The sequence below is a fragment of the Phocoena phocoena genome, chromosome 16, assembly GCF_963924675.1.
Source record: "Phocoena phocoena chromosome 16, mPhoPho1.1, whole genome shotgun sequence".
Lineage (NCBI taxonomy): Eukaryota > Metazoa > Chordata > Mammalia > Artiodactyla > Phocoenidae > Phocoena > Phocoena phocoena.
Window position 1 is genome coordinate 66,191,589 of NC_089234.1, and position 15,426 is coordinate 66,207,014.

Consider the following 15,426-nt stretch of genomic DNA (forward strand, 5'->3'; position numbering starts at 1 on the left):
ATATAATAAGCTGATAGCTATCTATACAAAGTAATATGATGAAAGAGAAAGAACTAAATGTCATTTTAAAAAGTATAGTAAATAACCAGCATTTTTGGATTCGAATGACATCAGACAAGTCAGACTGCATGGGTGTGAATACCTATCACATAACTGATTATTCTGTGTGAGCTTGAGCAATCTTGGATACAGTAGGGAAAGCAATAGTACTAATATCAAAGGATTATTTTAGAGACTGAGGCAATATAGATAAAGTAATCAAAACATTGCCCAGAACTCAACAACTACTCAATAAATGCTATCCAGCATTATTGCAAGAATTTACATGGGATATCACTTTTAAGTGGGGAAAGAGTAGTTGTATCAAATAATGTACAAATACATAGCATTCCGATTTTAGTTTCGAATACCATTCGTCAATAAAATGAATCAGGACTCCTTGGAGAAATGGCAGATTCTAAGACTGGGCAGAGAATGCACAAGATGATACCAGAGTATCTTGTATTGATGAAAAATAAGAGTTGTGCAAGAAAACCAAAAACAACAGCAACGAAAAACCCCACAATTATGGGGGTATATTAAGGAGACAGAGGAACCAACTGAGAGAGTTCCCAATGGTTAAAACTGGGACAATTTGAGCAACAAAATAAACTCAAATGTCACTGGAGTATAACCTAAAGAATAAAATAAATATCTATGAGTCAATACTGACATAAATGAATGAATAAGTGGTGAAAAAGAGATGCTTTTCCCTTGCAGAACAATTTTATATAATTTATTTAGATGCCTTGCCCTCAAGAGGTGGATCATTAATCTCACTCCTTTAAGCATGGGCTGTAAATAGTAATTTCTTTCCAAAGAATATAGTATAGAAAAGTAAGGGGGAAAAAACCCTAACTTTTAAGTGATTAAACCTGACAAACACTCTCTCAGGTCAATAGGAACCATAATAAGTCATCTCGACAATATGTACTTTGTATACGACTAGATGAGAATGGCACTCTACCTCAGTGACTTTCTTCCCAAAACACAAAACTTGAGTCTAATCATGAGAAAAATATCAGACAAATCCCAATAGAGGGACTTTATTAACAACCAAATCTGCTAATAGGAGATGTGAAACTAACACCAAACCACTTTCCAAAAAATACTTACTACCTGACTCTAATCACATCTCTATTAATCTTCTTGTAAAATGTGAAACAAGCCCAGATACAGAGTATTCATTGTTTGACTTAAAAAATAAAAACCTCTGAACTTCAGAAATATTCTTTTAAAGATATTTCTGTGCTCTGGGATCATTTGTGAGTCAATTAGAATGCGTTCTACTTATGGGTAATAGAGTGAAAAAAGTAATGCACATTTACAAAAAAAAGAGCAACGGGAAATCAAGAGCATTGGAAAAGAGGACCCAATTAAAAAAAAAACCCTAAATCAGAAAAACTAGATAAAAATGTGTACAAATGGAAACAGGGATAACCTGCTATGAATTGTCTTTGTAGTTCCAATCACCTCCTCTACTGTGTGTGTGTGTGGCTTGTCTTGTTTGTTTGTCTGTCATTGACTTAAGAGGGAAGATGTGTCTCTAGTGTTTTCAATCACCTAATGACAAATCCTAAAAACCTAAAGTGGGCAGCTTTCACAAGTGATTCATGCTACGTATTCTTTAGCACATATTATGCACCAAATGCTGTTCAAAAACTTAAAGGTGAGTGTCCTGAATTACTATACTTTTTACTTTAGTACAAAGATTCCATAAGAACAAAAAAGTAAACAGTGATTTGTACTCCTTGAACCCTAAACTTGTATCCATGGATTTTCAGTTAATAGTTTGTCAGTGTGCTGCATATTACGCATAAGGTGCATGGCATATCATAAGGCTTTTGTGAATCTGAAATGTATTAATACAATAGGACTTTTGAAATTCTGTTGACTGCTTGATAAAACCATTTCCAAGAGAGAAACATTTCTCAAAATGTGTTCTCAGAAAGAAAACATAAAGTGATGTTTCAAAACCAGGGACCTATGTGAAATGCTCTGTCTTCTATCCCTCTCATGACTCACAACGCATTTTAGTTTAGGAAAGACTGGGTAAAGCCCTACAAGCTAGCTCCATTCTCTAATTGTTACTATAGCTTTTCGTGAACTTATTTGACATGGTCTCCAATTTATTTTGTAAAAAACAATATTCAGTGGAACTGTGTTCTACTTTCTGTACTTTGAGCAATACTGCTTTAACAGAAGCATTACTTTTATTATGAAATAAGAAAAAAAATGAACGGCTTCCCTGGTGGCACAGTGGTTAAGAATCCGCCTGCCAGTACAGGGGACGTGTGCTCGAGCCCTGATCTGGGAAGATCCTACATGCTGCGGAACAACTAAGCCCCTGCACCACAACTACTGAGCCTGCGCTCTAGAGCCTGCAAGCAACAACGACTGAGCCCATGTGCCACAACTACTGAAGCCCGCGTGCCTAGAGTCCGTGCTCCACAAGAGAAGCCACTGCAATGAGAAGCCCTCGCACCACAACGAAGAGTAGCCCCTGCCTGCTGCAACTAGAGGAAGCCCGTGCGCAGCAACAAAGACCCAGTGGAGCCAAAAATAAATAAATACAAATAAATAAATATTTTTAGAAAAGAAAAAAAAAGAGCTGGTAACTACTGTTCTAGGGCCAGAAATGCCTTTACTAAATTGGACAAACTTGCACAAATTCTTTAAGGCTTCTGTGTCATTTCTTGATCTAGATGATTCTTAAATTATCTTAATACTCTAAAGATATGATTTTATCTTGGAATTTTTTTTCAGAGGTGCATTGTGCGATGTAAACACATTAGAGAGAAAAATTCCATTTACTCCTCATATTATTGGTCAATGTTTTTGGCTCATATGTACCTTTAATCCTTACTTATTTATTTTTTAAACAGAGCACCACTATGGATTACCAACTTATACTTTAGAAATATGGAATTAACAATAATAAGCAAAACCTATATCATTGTAATTTTATAAATAAAAATATTTTTAATACCAAATTCTTGAAAGAGTATAAATATAAAAATAAGGAAAAAAGGATATTGAATAAATACATTGGTTGTAATATTTTTCTATTTGCTAGCAACCAACTTTGTAAGAGAACAATGCTAACAATTAACTACCATGCTTTACATATTAAATTCTTTATGTATTTTGGACCCTATTAGAACTATGTGCTAGCAACAATAAACACTTCGATACTTCAGATACTGTAGCACTAATTATAACCCTCATATGGTTTCTCCTCTCCTCTTTCTCCTCTCCTCCTTCGTCCTTTTCCTCTTTCTCTTCTAAGAGAAGTCACTTTTAGTTGGTACGTGAACCATAGCTGCTAATCCCCTCATAGTTAGTTACAGCCTCATGACTAAGTGGGAAAATAATACCTTAGGAAAAAGGCACACATGCACTTGCAGGTTCCCTCTTCAGAAATGAAGCCTTTCGTTTTTGACAGATCTTTTTCTAACCTACGGACAGGAATGTGTACACAGCAGTATGCCAGCCTCAACCGCTGGGTCAAGGACAACTCCTTACAAAAATGGCACAGTGACAAAGTAAAAGAAATATAGAACCTTGAAAGCGTGTATAGAGCAGAGCTGGGGATTTACTTCTAAAAACATGATTATGCAAGTTTGAGACTATAGGAAGGTATTCATGGACAGACATTTGATGATCTGCTTGAACATACTGCGTAACTTGAGATTTCTGGGTAAACTATTCCTGGCGATGGTGAGGCAGGAGGGACACCAATCTTTTTCAACTGAGTAATGGGGCAACTGGGAAATACACATGGGGACAACACAGAAATCAAAGTAATCTTTATTTCTGGTTGAACTTGACAAAATGTTACCTGCAAAGCCCATTAACAATCCCCGAGGGATAACAACAGAATCTGGGTAATGAAGTCTAACCCTTTTTTCTTTTCCTTTGTGTTCAGTCTAGTCTCTCTTGCTCACAGGGTGCTGCATGCAGAGGCCTTGCACCCAGCACAGTACTTCAGACCAGTTTCTAGTGTGAAATGGCCAGCCCGGCCAGGTGCAGAGATGCTGTGCCCAGCACTGCATTCTGAAGGGCTGTGATCAATACCCCTGCACCTGGCTGGCAAGAACTTGGACCCCCTCTGCACTAATAAGAACCCTATGAAGCAGCTCCACCTATAGAGTAGCTTTCGGGGAGAGCATGTACTCTATAGCACAAGGGGCTCTTTGATCAAAAAGAAAACTTTTCTTTGCTTCTGAACTGAACTAGGTCTCCTTCTATTGGCTCAGTAGTCAGGAGGACCCTTGTGGGGGCCTGACTCAAAAGGGTCAGTAACAAATTTTGGCACCCCAGATGGTACGAACCGTGACCTTTTCCTTTTTGCCCGCACCTATCTACTAGGCTCTGGGCTCACCCGGGCTCCAGCAGGAGGATGGCAGAAGCTCTGGGAGGTTTGCATGTGGATGACTGGCTCTGGTCTTTGAGTACACTCTGATGGGGTAGAGTGGCAGCAGCTTTCGGCCAAATTCAGAGCAGCTCTGCCCAGCAACCACTCAGGTGTGACACACACACAGTGCAGCCCCCAGAGTCATTTAGACTGTACCCCCATGAGGGGATCAAACTGTGGCATCACTGGGGATCAGAGACTAAAACTCACTTGTGTCTGCCCCCTTCCTCTGGCTGTCCTTCCCACAGTATCGGATGTCCAAGGGACATTGGGGACCTGTGGACAAGAGGGAGCCACAGCAGTCTTGCCCACTGTCTTGCCAGTAGTGCTGTCTGCTTGACCCCTGTACAAGTCAGTAGCAGCCACACCAGGGCCTTTTCTCCCTCCTTGCCAATCTCCAGGCGTCAACGGTAGCACTCTCCATAGTCACTTTTGGTTTGGTAAAGGAAAATGACCAGCCCCGTGAGCCAAGAGGCAAGACCGGGAAAAGGCTCAGATAACAAGGACCACCTGACGAAACAGAACAGGACGCTCAATCCAGTTCAGGAAAAGGCACTGTGGATGCCCAAGTGTGAAAGGGTCCCAAGGTAGGTACATGACTGCTGACCTGACCTCTTCCAATCAGAGCTAGTTTCTCTGAAGTGGGCTGGGGAGACCTGTGAGCTGCTGGAAAGACCAGGAAACATTCATTGCCTGCCTCCCGCCCCCCTCCCCACCACTCTGCTTGTGAGGTGAACCTTGGGTGATTCTTTATTGACTGAGATTCCATGGGCTCTCCTCCCAGTATCAGCACAGAATACCAGTTGCCCAGCGACCTGGTAAGTACCCATTGGGAATCCCTTGTGCTTTTAGGTCTCACCCAGTGGGAAGTCTGAAAACTCCTCCTTTACAAGCAAAAGGAAGAAAAAGAAGGCCCCCACACACACTCCTCAGACAGCTGTGCCACTGCCTAACGGACCAAGTTGGTCAGGAACTAATATGGCCAAGCTGCTCTGGCCTGGAGGCAGTCTCATCTCACCACCTGTGGGATGTTCTGACTGAGGAGGGGCTGTCTCAAGAACGGGCTGTTATGAATTCAAGGGGGACCCCCAGTTATACCAGAGTCCACGCCATTTGAACACCTCCTATTTTGATCTTTTGAGGAATCCATTAGGAGCTTGGCGCTGGTTCCAAATTTCCTGAACTGGAAATCTTATTTGGGTTAAATCTTGTGACATTTGCAAGCCAACAAATTATTCCAGCCACCCCCTCGGTAGATGAAAACAAACCCAAAACAACCTCTAAGGTATGGGTAACCAAATATCTACCATAAGGAAAGATAGCCCATTAGGGTATATCCTCCAGAACTGGAAGTTTTTCGGGTATCACTCCTTGATCCCCAAACATTGAATCTTCCTATGGAATACAGCCTGGCCTCTCTACCATCTGGGAAATGGGGAAAGTTGGCCTGCCAATGGGTCTCTAAATTACAACACCATTTTACAATTGGGCCTGCTATGCCAGAGACAAAAGAAATGGGGTGAAATTCAGAAAAAGAACTCCCTTTGAGGCAGGTCCCCAATGGAGAAGGAGGGCTCGTCCAGGTATACATCCCCTTTACCACTTCTGATCTGTGTAACTGGAAAAGTCATGGTAAAGGGTTGAGGAAAGATCCAGATTAGGAGAATCTCTGAGACCCATGACCCCACCTGGGCTGATATCCAGAGCCTCCTCAGTGTACCCCTACCAGAGAAAGAAAAGGCCATGGTCTTTTCAAAAGCCGGAGAGGAAGCAAACAAAGAGAACAGAAACGATTCAGGTCCTGCTGTGTTCAGATTGGGGAATCAAGAGGTCTCAGATAACAAACCTAACAGGGACCACTGAGACAATGGAGAATGGAGTGCAAGACAGAGGCTGACCCGTTATAAAAATATGATCCTAAAGAGAATCCAGGCAGCAGGAAAGAAACCTGTCAACTGGGATAAGATAAGGAAAATCAATCAGGAGTCAAAAGAAAACCCTTCACAGTCCTAGAGAGCCTTAGGGACTGCCTCTGAATTTATACTACCATTGCCCCTGAGTCCTTGGAAGGGAATGCAACCCTGAGGTTGTATTTCATTTCCCAAAGTGCTCCTGACATTAGACACAGACTTCAGAAACTGGAAATAGAACCAGATACCTCCTACCTCTTACCTGGTCGAGGTTGCCTACCAGGTGTTTAATAACTGAGATATAGAGGAGGAAAAGTTAGAGGATGAAAAGGCCCAGAGGCATGCCCACCCACTGGCTGTTGCCCTCCAATGTCAACTGGTTGGCATAGGAATCTGGACTAACTGCCTATGGAGATTCTCAACCCTAGCCCCCATCGAGGGATAGCAAGCCAAGGAAATTAGGACCCAGTCAGTGTGCCATATGTAAACAAGAGGGACACTGGAAGAGAGAATTCCCTACTGCTCCCAAAGGGAGATGGAAATGGCAGTTCCTGGCCACTCCCCTGGAAGGCGGATGGCCCAAATAGATTAAAATTATGGGGTCAGCGGGTTCCTAAGCTGGCACTCCAATGGACCCCAGAGGAGTCCAGCTGATGTTGGACATAGGGGCACAGCCTATCAAATTCTTAGTCAACACTTAGTGCCACTTACTTAGTTCTAAACACCAGATCAGGCAAACTTGGTCGCAAGAGCTGTAAAACTATGGGAGTAACAGGGAAGGCCCAAGAGCAGGCATTCACAGAGCCAATGGAATGTAAACTGGGTGAACACAAGCTCACCCATTCCTTCCTGTATGTCCCTGAATGCCCTATGCCCCTGCTAGCAAGAGATATCTTATGTATATTGGGGGCTACTATCCACCTAATGGGAGACAAACTGGAGACTGGCGTCCCCTGGACAAAGGCACAAGATGACAATGTTAATGACTGAGGACAAATCTCCTGGGACAGAACAAGTCGACCTCTCTGGAGTAAATCCCAAGGTCTGGGCCTGGGGACGAATAGAGTAAGTGACAGTCCATCTAAATCCCGGCTACACATGGCCCAATAGAAAACAGTACTCTCTGTTGGGAGGCCTTGTTGGGCACTGCCCCTGCCATACAGAGCCTTACTGACCAGGGTCCTATTAGACCATGCCAGTCAGCTTGCAATACTCCCATTCTCCCCATAAAGAAACCTAATGGGGAGTACCATATGGTACAGGACCTCAGGGCAGTCAATAAAGCCACAGAGGATATACATCCACTAGTCCCTAATCCCTACACCTTGCTGGCCATTCTACCATCCATTAGAACTGGATATTCTGTATTAGATTTAAAATATGCCTTCTTCTGTATTCCATTAGCCCCAGAGTCAGAAGAAGTTTTTGCTTTTGAGTGGCAGGACTCAACATACAACAAAAACAATTCTGCTGGGTAGTCCTGCCCCAAAAGTTCAAAAATTCCCCCGCCATCTTTGGGAAAACTTTAGCTAAAGACCTAAAAGATCTACATCTGGAGAAGGGAATCCTCCTCCAGTATGCAGGTGACATTCTGATTGCCAGCCCTACTAAGGAGACCTCTGACTTAAAATGCTGTAACTACCCTGAATCACCCAGCCAATAAAGGACATAAGGTGTCCAAGATAAAGGCTCAAATATCACAAACTAGGGTTATCTACCTAGGTTTCATTCTCACAGAAGGTCAGAGAAGCCTACCCCAGGGAAGAAAAGAAGCCGTTTGTAGCCTTGTCCCTCCTAAAAATAGAAGACAGCTTAGGGGTTTCCAGGCTTTGCCACATCTGGATCCCTAACTAGGGATAGCTAGGCCTCTATATGAAAACTGGAAAGGAAAGGATGATGATCCATTTGAATGGAATCCAGAATGTGAAGGGGCCTTTCAATAATTAAAAGAGCAATTACTTCAGCCCCCTGCCCTGGCCCTCCCAGATTTGGCTAAACCCTTTGACTTTTACATTCATGAAAGAAGGGGAATTGCCCTTGGAGTATTAGCTTACTTGGGTGGTAGCTTATCTTTCTAAACAATTTGATCAAACTGCTAAGGCATGGCCTCCTTGCCTACGGGCATTGCAGCTGCTGCAACTCTGCTAAAGGAGGCTGAGAGGTTAACCTTTGGTCAGCCAATCCCTTATGAACTCTATGCTAAGGTTCAGGCTTTAGCAAGTTCTAAGGAAACAGAAAGGCTATCCCCCAGAAGGTTGATTCAAGTTCAGGCTATGCTTTTAGACAACCCAGTGGCTACCATAAAAACCTGTCACGTGCTAAATTCTGCCACCCTGCTACCCACAGAAACGGGCCCCTGGTGCCTGATCGTATAGAAACCATAGATATGATCTATTCCAGTCGCCCCAACCTAGGAAGTGAGCCTCTCCCAAACATCACAGAGGAATGGTTCACAGATGGAAGCAGTTTCATTACAGAGGGAAAAGCCTGGTGGGATACGCAGGAACCTCCCAGACCCAAGTCATAGAAGCAAGACGCCTACCCCCGGGAACTTCTGCCCAAAAGTTGGAGCTGATATGCTCACCTGAGCCTTAGAGCTTGAGCCAGGGAAGATCTTAAATGTTATGCTTACTGTGGAGAGTAAACAGGTAAAACATGGCTTAAGCATACTGAAGCTCTTAGAAGCAGCACAGCTTCTAAAAAAGGTGGCAGTGATTCATTGTAGGGGGTCACCGAAAGGGGGATGCAGAGATAATAAAGAGAAATAACAAAGCGGACACAACTGCCAAAAGGGTGGCCCTAGAACCAGTAACTTGGCAACCACTCCTCATGCCTTGAAGACCAGTCCCATCCAATTATTCCCCAATCTACACCAAGGAAGAATTAGACAAATCTCCAAAACGTGGCTTTAAGAGAGATCTAGGAGGCCATGGGTGGCTAGTTAATGAACATGGGCAATACTTCTTTCCCCCACCTGCAGCTTGTCAAGCCATCAGGGAGGCTCATCAAGGAACTCACTACAGGAGGGAAGACCTATATAACTGGTTAGTTGAGGTCATGTTAGCTCCTGGCATGAAAAGTAACAACCCCAACATAAGAGGCCCCCAGATAAGGCCTATTCAGACCAGAGGGACATATCCTGAGAGGACTGGCAGATTGATTTCACTGTCACACCGAGAGCATTGGGCAATATCAGGTATCTTTTGGTGCTAGCAGCCACATTTTCTGGGTGGATAGAAGCATTCCCCACTAGAACTGAAACAGCAGCTGAAGTGGCTAAAGCATTACTAAAAGAAATAATCCCCAGGTTTGGGCTCCCAGGATCCCTAGAAAGAGATAATGGTCCATCATTTGTGTCTCAAGTGACTAAGTGGCTAATGAGTGCCCTGGGCATAAAATGGACTTTGCATTCAGCCTGGAAACCTCAATCATCAGGGAAAGTAGAGAGATCCAGTCAGACTGTGAAATAGGCCTTACCCAAGCTATGACAGGAAACTGAAGAAAATTGGATTCAGTTACTTCTGATTGCCCTGCTCCACATGCAGTTAGCCCCAAGGGGTTAAAGCTAAGTGCTTTTCAACTCATGTATGGTAGACTCATTCCCCAAGCCTGAGAGAAGGGACACCTTAACCCCCCTTGAAATGGAACAACTCAGTATGCCCTTCACGTAGGAGAAACCATGAAAGCTCTCATGGAATATGGTAACAGGGTGCTGGCACGCACTAACTTGGCCTTACATCCCCTCCAGCAAGGAGACTGGGTGAACCTAAAACCCTGGAAAACCAGTGGCCTTCAAGACCAGCCCACTGCTAAGTGGAGCAGACTCGACTTGGTGATCCTAACCACCCACTCTGCCCCCAAAGCTGCAGCGGGTCACTCTGTGGGTGCTTCACACTTGAGTGAAGAGCATCCCAACCTCCGGAAGACAACCTGGGGCAACAAACCCCCTTGACTACTCTCTCTGCCCTGAAGCTTCTCTTCTAAAAAAACAACAAAAGTGTGACCAGGGAGATTCTGGCCAGGGCAGTGAGCCTCCACATCAGGGCACACTTTCGCCTACAGACAAAAGACCTAGAAACCTGCATTTTTAGCAAAAATTTGGCATGTGACCACTATTCTCCTGCTAATATCTGGTCCATGAATCTTAAATTATCTGGTGTCCTTTGTCTCCAGAAGGTTAGAGAAATGGTGGTCGCTCAGCAATAGTCAGGGCTGAGACCCGATGATAATCAAACACATGTAAAGGCAGCTGGGGGAAGTTCCACTCTACCCACGGCTATAACACCCCAAATCAGCAGAAAGCAGTTTCAGAAGACGGACCAGTGCCCCTCAGCTCCTCTCAAGGATGACGAGCAGGACAAGAGACCAAGGAGGTAAAGCCCATTAATAATTCCTGGGGAATAAAAATAGAATCTCGGTAATAACATAAAGTCTAACCTTTTCTTTTTCCTTTTCCTTTTCGCTTCATCTAGATTCACTTGCTCCTAGGGTGCCACACAGGCTTTGTCTCGGCGCTTCAGCCCAGAGTTCTTAGTCTAAAATGGCTGCACCGACACAGCTCCGGGGCTGCGTCGAGATGTGCTGCGTTGCACACTGGGAGCCGAGGATCCGGAGCCTTGAGCAGTGTAGGTGCGCCCCAGCACCAGGAGAACTCGGCCCCGCCGGGAACTCCGCTCCGCCCCGCCCCGCCCCGCCCCGCCCCGCGGGCAAGAACCCTGTAAAGCAGCCCTGCCCACAGCCTTTCAAGGACAGTCTGGCCTCAAGAGGTCAAACTCAAACCTCCCTCTCTTTTTTTAAAATAATTTTTATTGGAGTAGCTTTACAATGTTGTTAGTTTCACGTATACAGCAAAGTGAATCAGTTATACACACGTACATATATCCACTCTTTTTTAGATTCTTTTCCCCATATAGGTCATTACAGAGTATTGAGCGGAGTTCCCTGTGTTACACAGTAGGTCCTAATTAGTTATCTATTTTATGTATAGTAGTGTGTATATCTCAATTCCAATCTCCCAATTTATCCCTCCCCCGACATTCCTAACCCTAAGGCTCTCTCCGTTCTTTAATCAAAGAATAAAACTTCCCTTTGCTTCTGAACTGAACTCGATCTCATTCTATTGGGTCAAATGACACCAAGCAGGAGGACCCTTGTTGGGGAAGAGTTGGTAACAAAAAGAGTGTGACTTCTAATACCTCTCTTCAGGATAGCTACATGATTTATGGGGCTCTATGCATCATGAAAATGCAGCATCGTTTGTTTTTAAAGAGATTTAGAAATTCAAAATAATAGTAGAACATTAACACTGGGCCCTTCTAATCATGGGGTCCTCTGCAATTGCATAGGTCACTCATCCATGAAATGGCCCTGTCTTCCCATCCTTTACGTGTAAATTGTGGAATTCATTAATCAGGAGATGGGGTTTCTTTCTTTTTTTTTTTTTTAACTTTTTATTTTATATGGGAGTATAGCTGATTAACAATGTTGTGATAGTTTCAGGTATACAGCAAAGGGACTCAGCCATATGTATACATGTATCCATTCTCCCCCAGACTCCAGGAGATGGGGTTTCTAATGCAGCCACAAAAAGAAATCTTGACCTTTTCACTTGTCAGTCAAGTGTGCTCTTGACCCCAAGAGAGTCTGAAGAGACCTAGGCCTTGTCTGGGTCTTGATCCAGGTTTGTATAATTCAAGGAAGTGAGAGTAAGAGGAGAGCCTCTTCTATGTTCAGAAAAGCAAATCATAGAGAACCAAGAAGGGCTTACTCCACAGGCTCATAAGACCTCTTTCTCTTTCTGACCAAGCAAAATAGTCCCTTGGGCAGATCTGAGTGATGTAAGAGCAGCAGCTATCTTCTCAATGCTTCAAAAAATAGTTCCTGCTTTGGGGCTGCACAGTGTGTGCTATCAGGAGAGAAATATCCCTTTTGTGTATTTACAGATTTTTGTCCACTTACCACATTGGTTTTACCAAAGATTGGGCATTTGGTAGTACAATTCTTCCTTGCCAGGTGTGGGACACAGGAGAGACTCAGCTCCAGGACTGCTGGGGTTCAAGTGTTGGTGTAGAAGTTAGAGAATGATGTTTATTCACTCCTCTCTTCTCTCCAAATTTTCAGTCAACTGAGTAATTTCAGTAAGAATCAATAGGAATCAAAACGTCAGTGATTTTGAACATTTCTATAAATGCTGAATTGAAGGACTTGGTTTGGACTGGAGATTAAAATCAAGTTTAATATTATTTTCCTCAAAAATTAACTTTTGTGCTTGCATGTGGCAAGATTTGGTTCTTCATAGCAGACATTTCTCAAACGAGCCATATGGAAGGTACTATCATCTCAGACTCTTGTGTCCCCAAAAGGGCCAAAGAAACCAAGAGATGTGTGATTTTAACAAAGAGAAATATGAACAGAGGTGTGGCTGACAAACTATGTCCCTATTACTGACACATCCAATGAATAACGAATGGAAGAGGTAAGGCTTGTTCCCATTAAAAAGGATGAAGTTCCAATTTTATGGGATGGTAGGAATCTGGGGAGAAAGAAAAAATATCTGCTGAGTACAGAGTGGCTCTATCATTTAGCTTAAGCCACATAGCCAAGCATCTGTGTCCTACAAAAAAAGGAGACTCGCCTTGCCTTGCCTTTCTTTTCCTGCCCTTCCCTTCCCTCCCCTCCCCTTTTCCCTTTCCTTCCCTTCCACTTCCCTTCCAATTCCCTTCCCCTCCCCTGCCCTCCCTTCCCTTCCCCTCCCCTCCTTCCCCTTCTCTTCCCTTCCCCTCCCCTCCCCTCCCTTCCCTTCCCTCCTTTACCTTCCCTTTCTTCCCCTCCCTTCTCCTCCCTTCCCCTCTCCTCCCTTCCTTTCCCTTCCCTCCCTTTCCCTTCCCTTCCTTTCTCCTCCCTTCCCCTCCCCTCTTCTCCTTTCCTCTCCCCTCCCCTCCCTTCCCTTCCCCTCCTTTCCCTTCCTTTCTTTCCTTTCCCTTCCCTTCCCTTCCCTTTCTTTATTTCAGCTTTGCCATTGTAGCATGAAAGTAGAGCCTATAGATAATATGTAAACAAATGACGCATTATTTAAATAACAGACTGCAGGCCAGGGTTTGCTGATCCCTGTTCTAGAGCTATCACAATGACTCAATTTAATCAAAATTTTCTTAGAATTTACAATAGAATTGTGAATTTTCTTCACATTCTGTCGGTTTATTTTTTATCATGAAAAACATTATCAAATAATAAAACTGTCATAAATTTTAAAGACTTTTTTTTGAAAGATATTTGATGCAGGGTATTTTTTAAAGAATTACCAAAATATGGGGGTAAAGGAAACAACCAAAATCTAGATTTTCATCATGCCAGGCATTTTGGCTGAGAAGCCATTTAGAAAATGACTTTAGCAGAGAAGTTGGTATAATGAATTAATACATTTACACTAAGAGCAATAGTTTCATGACTAAACTGTTATTTCTCTTGCCATTTGCAAAACTTGCCATTTGCAAAACTTGCTTAGGGCTTCGTTTTTGACGCAAATGGAAAAAGGATTTACCTCCATGGCTCCCACTGACATTAATGGAACCCTTTCATCTATTTTGCCATACTCTGCTTAGAAATTTACATTTTAAGGCTTATATTTACAACTCTAAGTATGTGCTGTGTGCTTGCCTTAGGGGGGAAAAGAAAATCAGACATAAACTGAATTTGCTAACTCTCTGATTATCATTAAAATAATTTCTGTGAAAATTTGATGTATTAATTTCTTCTTCAGAGCCTACAATTCCAGGACATAGTTTCTCTTATTTAGACTTCCTTCTTCAAAGTCAAATGAAAGAAAGTTGAGTCAAATTCTCTTTTGGTTCTAATCCCTCAAGAAGAAATACTACTTCTTCCATTTAAAGAATAAGAAGCGTACAAAATTTAAGATACCCTCAGGTTTTAGATAAATTAATTTCTTTAATATGTCAATTATAACAAATGTGTGTCAGGAATATCTTGAAATATAAGTATTTTAAATCCAAAACTGCACTTTTAAATTAAATTTCTGAATCCATATCAAATCAGCAACATTAGCACAAATTCAAATTCAGTAGGTATTATAAGTTGAGACCTTATAAGTGGATAAACAAAAATCTACACCTCTGAAGTAATACATACGATACCATTGAAATTGTGCCTACTTAAGAATATTGATTAAGTTGGGGAAAAGTAGCCATGGTAGATTGTTGTTATTGATCAAATATTTATCCCCTTTCGTTTGAAAGCATCATACCTACCCATTGACATGTCTTTTTTTTTTTTGCAGTTCGCGGGCCTCTCACTGTTGTGGCCTCTCCCGTTGCGGAGCACAGGCTCCGGACGCGCAGGCTCAGCGGCCATGGCTCACGGGCCCAGCCGCTCCGCGGCATGTGGGATCTTCCCGGACCGGGGCACGAACCCGTGTCCCCTGCGTCGGCAGGCGGACTCTCAACCACTGCGCCACCAGGGAAGCCCTGAAATCCCTTTTGTAGTGCCTCTTTAGGAAGTGGTGTACCTCTTTACCCAACTGATATTGGGCTTAGTCACATGGTTTATGTTGGCCAATAGTCATGAACACACGTGACATACACAACATTTAAGTAGAAGCATTAAAAGCTACTATGTTTCCATCATCTGCCTTGCACTTTTCCTATGCTACAAAATCAGCATGTACAGTATCAAGGGTGCTGGATTTGCAAATCATATCTACAACCAATCCATAAAATATAACATATTATATGGGTGAGAAATAAACTGTCTTACTAGACACTGAAAATATGAGGTTATTTGTTGCTGAGGCGTTACACAAAAAGACTTATCATATTATCATTTTAATAGGTAAGATATTTCAGTGGCATAAGTTACTGAAATCATATAAACTAAAGAAGAGAAATTATTAATAGTATTAATAATAACGGCCACTTACTGTCTATTCGTATTTGTTTATTCTAGGATTTTCCTAGGATCAGATAGAGGATACCCATATTGCTCAACACTCAGTATTCCCTGTAATAAGTGAAAAATCACAATTTTTTTCCTACCAGAATTGTACAG

General features: G+C 42.8%; 1 pseudogene; it reads left to right on the plus strand.

Annotated features, from left to right (window-relative positions):
* The first annotated feature begins 10,711 nt into the window (after window positions 1-10,711).
* LOC136136051 (DNA topoisomerase 2-binding protein 1-like) overlaps window positions 10,712-15,426 on the plus strand; it is a 99,759-nt pseudogene continuing 95,044 nt past the window's right edge.